Source organism: Hippocampus bargibanti, linkage group LG04, assembly GCF_051943395.1.
Source record: "Hippocampus bargibanti isolate YZ-2025 linkage group LG04, ASM5194339v1, whole genome shotgun sequence".
Classification (NCBI taxonomy): domain Eukaryota; kingdom Metazoa; phylum Chordata; class Actinopteri; order Syngnathiformes; family Syngnathidae; genus Hippocampus; species Hippocampus bargibanti.
The window spans coordinates 33498029-33507524 of NC_142737.1; positions in this window are offsets into that span (position 1 = coordinate 33498029).

Here is a 9496-nt window from a genome sequence, read left to right on the forward strand (position 1 = left end):
GCTGCAAGTCAGTCTGATGAGAGCTGACGAGAGACTCACATGTCAATTGCCTTCTCCCTCCAACTAAAGAACCTCAACTCTCTCCAGAAGTTGTATTATGTGGACCGAACCCGCTTACACAAAGCAACGCATGGTGTCAGAATTGGTCTGGAAGACAATAGGACGATAAAAGGACTTGGAACGGAAGATTACACGGTGGAAAAAGAATAAGACATTGAGCACAACCCCCGGCAGAAAACTGCAAAAATGGAAGCTTTCCGTCCACCGACAGATCCGCAGCTAACAGGTAACGTGGCTGAAAACTGGAAGGGATTTAAGCAACGTTTTGAACTGTATTTGTTTGCGATTGGAGCTGATGAAAGCCATGTGAAGATGAAAGCATCCATGATTTTGCACGTTGTGGCAGAGGAAGCTCTCGAGGTCTACAATAACGTCACATTTGATGCTGAAGATGACAAGATGAAGCTTTCAAAAATAAAGGAAACGTTTGAAGCTTACTGCAATCAGAAATGCAATGTGACGTTTGTCTGTGTAAGCTCTCAGTCGTACAGGAGTGGTCCATCGATGAGAAGGTTTCTTCAGCCGTCATCTGTACAAAAGTGAAGGTTTCGGACGTTTCGCCTCCTGTCCAAAAGGCTTCGTCAGCGAACTAAAGTCTGACTGGTCGTATCGGCCCCATTTATATATCCCTATTGTCCAGACATGGTGGCGCCGGACACAGCTATGATAGGTCCCTACTCTCAGGTTGGGGGGGGCGGGGGACCCCTCCCTGTGGCCCCACTGATTGTTCCTACATTCCTGACTAACGACTGGCCTATTACCCCCACTCCCCCCGGTATCACCTCATCAGCATAACGACCCTCATCAGCATTGCGAAAGTTGCCTAACCTGTTTTGCCTAAGCAGGCTATTGTATGAACGATCCAAATTGAACCTCACCCCACCAGACCGCTTTAATGAAGGATTTTGTTGTTTTATAAGAATCACCTCTTTTACCCCCCTTTCAAACCATCTATGTTCTTTCGCTAAGATTTTAACCTCATTGTCGTCAAATGAGTGGTTGCTAAGGTTTTAATCAAGGGTTTCAGGGGGAATTCACAAGCAACAAAGGTTTGAATAGTGTCTCTTCCAATACTTATCAAAATAAAGTCTCTTCTGATACTTAAATCCAAATATTCTCTTCTGCTCCTTAAATCCAAATAAAGTCTCTTCTGAGGTAAAACTGAAGACGGGGTTCTTTACAAGAGTCTCTAGGCCTCACCCCTCTTGACGTCCTCGTCATGTAGCCTAGCCACCTTAGCTAGGTTCAAATCCAGTGTCCAGTCGTGTGGTCCCAACTGGCAATGAGTTCCACGCAGCAATCAACTTATCCACAGAGCACAGCAATCGAGCTTGTCTTTCCCCCAAGCTGCACACTCAGAGGCTCTCTGCCTTAAGAGCCCTGCTTTCCAATCAAGCCCTGATCAGCTGCAGGTGTGTGGGTTTAATTGCTGCCTTCCACCAGGTGGGGCCAAGACTCTCTGGGTGGAGCCATCTTAGGGGGATGTATTTGCCCTCCAGGACACAGCCTCTCGTGACATCTAATATATATATATATATATATATATATATATATATATATCAGGCGCAACTTCAATGAATGAAAAAGATTTCCAAATACTGTATAATATATGAGTAAATAAAAGTTTTCCAAATATAAGGCACACCACATTATAAGGCATGACAGTAGAGGCTGCATGGCTTACGCACCACTATTGTGGCTCAAAATATATACACAGTACAATCAAATACATATTGATTTATATAGCGCGTCTAAGGCGCAGGCTCATCTTTGGAAGAAAATCAAGGCTTTTGGGTGCACCATATACACTGGAAAATACGGTACTTCATTATGTTCATAGTCTGTCCATCAAAACATTAATGCAAAAAGGCATCGTATCTAAAGTAATCTAGCTATCTAGCTTGCTATCAATTAGTTATACGGCTACCGAGCTATCTGTCAATCTATTAGCTATCTATTAGCTATCCGCGCACCAAATCCAGCAGACATTTGAACAGCTTCTTCCCCCAAGCCATTAACTCTTTGAACTCTTTGAACTATTTCAACAGTAGCCAAAATGGAACTGTATAGTGCCACTTAGCAATTTTTTGACGATACTAGTGCAGCGTGTTCTATCGGAAACAAATTCCTTGTGTGTTCTACATACTTTGCAGTAAAGATGATTCTGATCTGGATGGCTCGCTAGCTATCTAGCTGGCTATCCATTAGTTATACGGCTACCTAGCTAGCTGTCAATCTATTAGCTATCTATTGGCTATCTGTTAGCTAGCTAGCTTTCTATCTATTTGACTTACTTCCGGGTTGAGTGAACACTGGCGCGTGTGGCTGCCACTGGTCACCGACAGAAAAACTTACCCTGTGACTGTAAAGTGACCTTGAGAGTTTTGAAAGTGATTAGAAATGAAATGTATTATTATTATTATTATTATTGTTATTATTATTATTTACAATATTCATATAAATTGTGAGTCATTTATTAGAACAATCCTTGGTGCGTCGTATGTACGTGATGACACTTTTGTACACTTTAAAATGATTGTATCTTTTTTGTGTGTTTTTTGAACTTTGAAGAGTATATATAACCATTCTTATGTCTTTTTAGTACACAAAGTGTTTCCTGTGAACCGAATGCACATCTGAAAATTCAACATGTTTATGATTCGCTGAGGTGTACCATCTTGAATGTTCACTTGGATGTCGTTCAAATTAAATCCATCAAGATGGAGGTTCGATGCGCAGATTTCAAGTGACTAACAAAGCCTTACAAATCTGTGTACTTTTCAAACTAGATTGATGCTGATCTGAAAATATTTCTATTTTGTTTTCTTATAATAGTAGCAAACATGATATTTTCATGATTGACAAGTTGAAATATGGGTATTTTTTTCACAAGTATATATCTTTGACATTGATAAACATTGGATGGTGTTTTTAGCCTCATTTTAAAGGACAACCGACGTCTCCGAACAAGTTGTGTCCAAAATTTGTAAAATGGCTTCCAATGACTTCTACTGAGCATATTTTAATAAGATTCCACCGCATATAGCTATATTTTACATTTTAAGACTCGCGCTGAATATTCAGGAAGTGTTGTTTTTGAGTTGGTGACGAGTCCGTACGTGACGTCACTAAAGGAACGCCCCTGACCGAAAAAAAGACGCATTGTAGCGGTCCTTCCATCACGTCAATGTATTTTGCTGTAATGTTTGGTCTGGGGACCTCGTGTTGCACCCAAAAGCCGCCAGAAGAGGGCTTCAAAGCTCCATATGAGGAATTTATCAGCCTGTGGAAACGGAGGTGGCCACAATAGGTCGCCATTTTGTGCCTCTTTTTCAATGAGACATTTCCCCTCAATGTTGCCTCAAAATGACAGGGAATAAATTCTTTAATGGATTGAAAACATGTATGTTTTCCATTTCAGAACTATTTGAATCATATTCATAATGATGAGTAACAAGAAAACATCTTCTCCCAATCTGAAGCCATTGTTTTGATTCTCCAGCTATGCAAGACGTCTTGCAGTAACGTCACGAACTGGGGGCGGGACTTTCTGAAAATGCCCAACTCGCAGGTCAATTTTTCGCAGTTTTTGGACACTTTAAGTCATTTTTACTGGTGTTTTGCATCTGAAAAAAATATCATACTGCGTGTTTTGGGTATTTTACATTCTATAAAACGTTTTTCTGATGTCAGTTAAGAAACAAAAAAGTGACGTTGGTTGGCCTTTAAGTAGCTGTCATGTTAAAAAATTGTTTGGCTAAAGCCCCTGACCAAGACAAAGTCCTGGACCGACCAGGGCCTGCGGCGCCTGGACCCCGGTGCATTACTCGGCTTTTCTGGTTTCAAAAGTTGGCAGGTATGTCAAAGTCTTCTTTTCCTTTCGGCTTTTCCCCTCAGGGGTCGTGTTGGAGTAAAACTGTATATCATGTAGTCACATTATATTCGTAAATTAGTTTGCTTTGTATTATCCAAGTGACTTACACACGCACATAGCTTTTTTGTTTTGACTCATAGCCATGCTGACTCTCAATGTGCAGACACAATAACAGAACGTCGCCTTGAACAGTCTCTTCTGCTTTTCTCAAAATATGCTTGTGTTTTGCGCCAGTCTCAACCGGTGTGCTCCCCCTCCCTTTAGACGGTTGAGACCTTTGTAAGCAGGCACTCCCAAACTTTCAATAAAAGCAAGGGGACCAGCGATTGTTTTCAGAGTGGGTCGGATGAATGTTACGGAACAGTCTCTCGTCCATCTCACGTCTTTGTGTTTTTCTTCCACAATTGGTGAAAATGTTTTGGGTTTAAGCCTAACATTAAATTGGTCCTTCCATTCCAAGAAACCTGACGATTCCAGCGTGGGAGAGAGATCTAGGCAAGTCTGTGGCCACAGCAACCGTTACCGTATTGGATAAAAAAGTATGATTTTAACGGCAAACTTTCGACTTACAGCAAAAACTCAGAAAGAAAACAAACTGTAAGGAAAAACAAATGAACAAAGAAGGTATTCAGCATACTTACGTATGGATGAAAATAGCAGGACAGAGAGAGGCAGGTGAAAAAAAGAACAAGGCAAGCTAAAATAGAAAAAGAGGAACAGGAGAGGCAGCAACAGGAAAGAGATAGAAAACACGAACAAGAATGTAGGGAGCGAGATAAAACAACCACGTTGTTTCACAGAAAAGAGAACGATGAGTATGTAGGGCCGTACAGAGAAGCAAGAGAAATGTTAGACAGAAAGCCACCAAAAGAAGAAAATGTCAGGAGCGATGAAGTGAAAATACACAAGGACTGATCACCATTGTGTCTGTGTGTCTGTGTGTGCCTGTGTGAGCTTGACTGTCTAGGAGTGAAGCGCCAGCTGTTTTCGGCCGTGAGTGCGTCTGATTGTGATTGGAATTGCGATAACGTGACGTAATTCATGTAATATACAGTGGGATTCAAACAGCAGACTTTTGTGGATGCAATATGCAAGTTCTCCTCACCCGATCGGGGGTTGAAGAAGGAGAAACCACAAATGTAAATTTGAATTGCTGTCCTACTCAACGAACCCAGTTATAGAGTCCGCCCTATGCGTTGAAGAACTGGACCAAATTCATAGAAGCAATAAAAGGGGGGAAGGAAAAAAGCCATAGCTCTCAGGCAGTATTTAGGGGCGTCCCGAATGTATAAAAGTTGACAACACACTTGTTTCTGATGGACAAAGTGTTGGAATGTGGTCAGTCCTACTCGGACATTCAAAATCAAACTGCCTTCGATCTGAGGTGCCAAAATAACGTTGATTAAAAGAGGTGAATAACCGTATTCTGGAAGAGATGCTGGCTGAATTAAAACGTTATTAAAATATAACAATTGGGCAAAGGGCAAATTTAACATGTTATGGCCGTATGGTCGTAAGCAAGAGAAGTGCCGGAAGGCAAGAAAATTGCCAAAATTATTTTGACACGAACCGCATTTTCATACAGAGGGAAATGCGGGTTGGGTCCGGAAAAGTCCCAAAGTATCAATTTTTAGATTTCAGAGGGTAACGTGAGTTAAAATTTACATGTTATATCAGGAAAGAGAGAGACAAAAAATAAAGTGTAAAAATAATGATGTTTTGAAATTTGAATTAATTTGTTGCATTTGAAAATTGATGTTGTGAAAACTACCATTGAAATGTGTGATAAATGTCAACATCAGAAGATCAGAATCAGAATCAGAATCATCTTTATTGCCAAGTATGTAGGACACACAAGGAATTTGTTTCCGGTAGAACACGCTGCACTAGTATCATTGTCAAAAAAACTGCTAAGTGGCACTATACAGTTCCAAGATTGAGGGTTTGATTTGTTGGGAAAAAAAAACATTGGTCGATATAGACCAGTGATGTCAAACATACGGCGCGCGGGCCAGAATCGGCCCCCAAGTAGGTTGGATCAGGCACGCGAGATAATTTAGAAGTGGGAAAAAAATGACTCCTGAGGCAGAAAAGGCCTTTTGTGACGGTTCATCACGAAAGGATGATCTGGGAAAGACAAGAACTGGTTATGCTGTAGTTACGTATGATCAAATTGTAAAAGCTGATGCTTTACCCCAACATTATTTTGCACAAGCAGCTGGAATTACTGTGTTTATTGAAGCTTGTAAATTGATGACGGATCAAAGTATTACCATCTATACAGATAGTCAATATGCGTTTGAAATTACACACACATTTGCTCAATATTGGAATAATAGGGGTATGGTTACATCCGTTGGTAAACCTGTTACTCACGCGCACTTATTGATTGATTGATCTATTGCAAGCCATTAAATTGCCCGCTAAGTTAGCCATTTGCAAATGCGCAGCGCATACCTCCGGTACGGATGCTGTATCTAAAGGCAATGCATTTGCTGACAAAGTTGCTAAGCAAGCTGCTGCTGGCGTTGTTCGTGTTTTCCTTATTTCTGATGATTTTTTTTCCTACTCTAGATAGGACCATTTTACGTGATGTGCAACAATTTCCCAAACCTGAAACAGATATGTGGCTCCGGAAGGGAGCACGCTTAGATGATGGTATATATTTTTGTCCAGAAAATAAACCTATCCTACCGAAAAATTTGTATAAATGGGCTGCATTGTTGAGTCATGGGAAATCTCATGTCTCGACAGGTGGAATGGTGGGCTTAATATCAACTATTTATACAACATATGGTTTTCAGTTTTATTCAATTTTTTTTGTAGAGCATGCTTAGTGTGTGCCCAATATAATGTACAAGATAATCTATGTCCACAAAGTGGTCAATTTCCTAAACCGAGCTACCCATTTCAACATATACAAATGGATTTTATGGATGTTATTGAATTGAATCAAAGTGAAGGTAAAAAATTATGTTTGGTAATCATTGATTCATTTTTTTAAATGGATTGAATTATTTATTTCCAACAAAACATCCAGAAGCACTTACCGTAGCAAAAGCGTTATGTAAAGACATTATACCAAGATATGGTATTCCAGAAAAAAAATATACAGTGATAATGGCTCACATTTTGTTAACCAAATAATAGACAACATAGTCAGAGCATTTCATATTGATTTAAAACGACATTGTGGTTATCACCACAGAGCGCAGGATTGGTAGAAAGAATGAATGGAAACAGGCAAACAATGGACTCAATGCCTAGACTTGATTAAATTACACATTAACATAATTAGTACCAACGGGTTAATACCTTATGAAATTATGTTTGGGCGACCATACCGATTACCATATTTTATGATGGAAATGAATGACACGTGTTGACGGGATCCGCTATCGCCACGATAGTGTCCACGAGCATGCAAATTATACTGAAGGAGCCTATTGGGCTATTGGAAGCAAAACGAGTGACAGTCACATCTCTGATGGCGTTCTGGGACTGCTTGGCGGTCGATGTGCTCTTGGTTGAGGCCAATGGAGCGTGTGCGATGTTTGGTGAACAGTGACGTTCAACCTCGCCCGGAGGGCTCCGCACACTGAACTGGATGGATCACTCCAGCGTGAACCCGCCCTTGTCGTCAGAATTGTGGAGGAAGACCTTTGTCACGTACAAATTTAGTGTCTGTTTTAACTTCACTTACATTTTATTTTTCAGCTCTCCGGACATTGTGTGGGGGTTGCTGCATTCCCTGTATCCGAGTTCTGCTTGTCAAATTTATTACTACTGTTGCGCCCACGTTTAAAGTGAATGGGGTGTACCCCCTGCTGTTACGAAGGAAGGCTGATTCAGATTTAGGAAACAGCTCAGCTCACTGACACATGGTTTCACCTCAATACCAAAATGTCGCTGATAATTTTGAACAATGTTTTCCTGATTTTAATTTTAATTTGGTGATAACATCTTTCGTTCAAGACCCTGAGTGTAACTACGTTTGCAATTACAACGTAACTCCTCTGAGTAAGATTCAACAGGAAAAATGTATGTGACGGACGATTTGAGCAAACAAACAGGGGATTGGTTGGTTTAGTTGTCACATAATTGCATGCTAAATGTATTTTATTGCTATGAAGCATGTTTCTGCTCAGTGTAATTATGTTTTTATGAGAGAAATGCCACATTCTAGCGTAAATATTCCACTCATATCTGCTTTGGGGTCAGCGATCCCACAACATGATGACGACGAAGACAGTGTTAACGTTAATAAAGATGATGTTGACTATGACAATGAAATATCTTTTAACATTTTTGATTTTTTTTTTCCAGATCCAGGCGATTATGAGTGACAACTTTTCCTCTAGGTGTAACTTTTTTATGTGTTTATGATTTTATGCTAAAAAATCCTTGTGAAGTGATCAATAAATGATGATCTACAATAAGTAAATTGGATAAACGGGGGAATGTTGGAGTGAAACTGTATATCATGTAGTCACATTATATTCGTAAATTAGTTTGCTTAGTATTATCTAAGTTACTTGCACACGCACATAGCTTTTTGTTTTTATCTCTAGCCATGCTGACTTTCAATAACAGAATGTGCAGACACAATTAACAGAATGTCTCCTTGAACAGTCTTCTGCTTATCTCAAAATATGCTTGTGTTTTGCGCCAGTCTCAACTGGTGTGTTCCCCCTCCCTTTAGACCATATATGGCTCGTTTGATGATTACATATGGCTCGCCGATAAATATTACATACATTTTGTCGTTTTTTTCGTCGTTCATTTCCCGTTGGGGCTGCAGTTGGCGAAAAGCGCAATTTTGATTGGATGACACTGACCTGGAATGGCCGAAAGCGCCATGTTGATTGGATGATAGTGGCCGTCATGTTGAAACAGGTAAACGCCCCTTTAAATGAGCCCAACTTGTGCACTTCAGCCTGAATGCACTGGAGCATTAGAGGAGAGAAAATGTTCTGATTCTAATTTGCAATGAAACAATACCATCGATGAAACAGTCGAATGTCAGTGACATTTTAACAAGCCCCATGTTAACGTTAGCATCGACATACTTCTGCGCGAAGTAGATTGCGGATAGCAAGTGTGGAAGCTTATGAGCCGTGTGCAGGCTAGCTAGCAGTAACTTCGCCTCTGAACCGGCAAATAGAATTTCATTCCGATCGTTTGCCTGGATTTTTACCAAACACGAGGAACGGAAAACCATCCATGTTAACGGTGAGTACTATCACAAAGTTATTTTAAATAATACATTCTGATATTTTGTTGAAAAGTGGCCGCGCGCGTGCGCGCGCGTGCGTGTAGCTCTCGCTGAAAAACATTTCTAAATATTTTACTTTTATGGCTCTCTTAGTCAAAAAGGTTCCCGACCCCTGCTTTAGACGGTTGAGACCTTGTAAACAGGCACTCCCCAACTTTCAATAAAAGCAAGGAGACCAGAGATTGTTTTCAGAGTGGGTCGGATGAATGTTACGGAACAGTCTCTCGTCCATCTCACGTCTTTGTGTTTTTCTTTCACAATTGGTGAAAATGTTTTGGGTTTAAGCC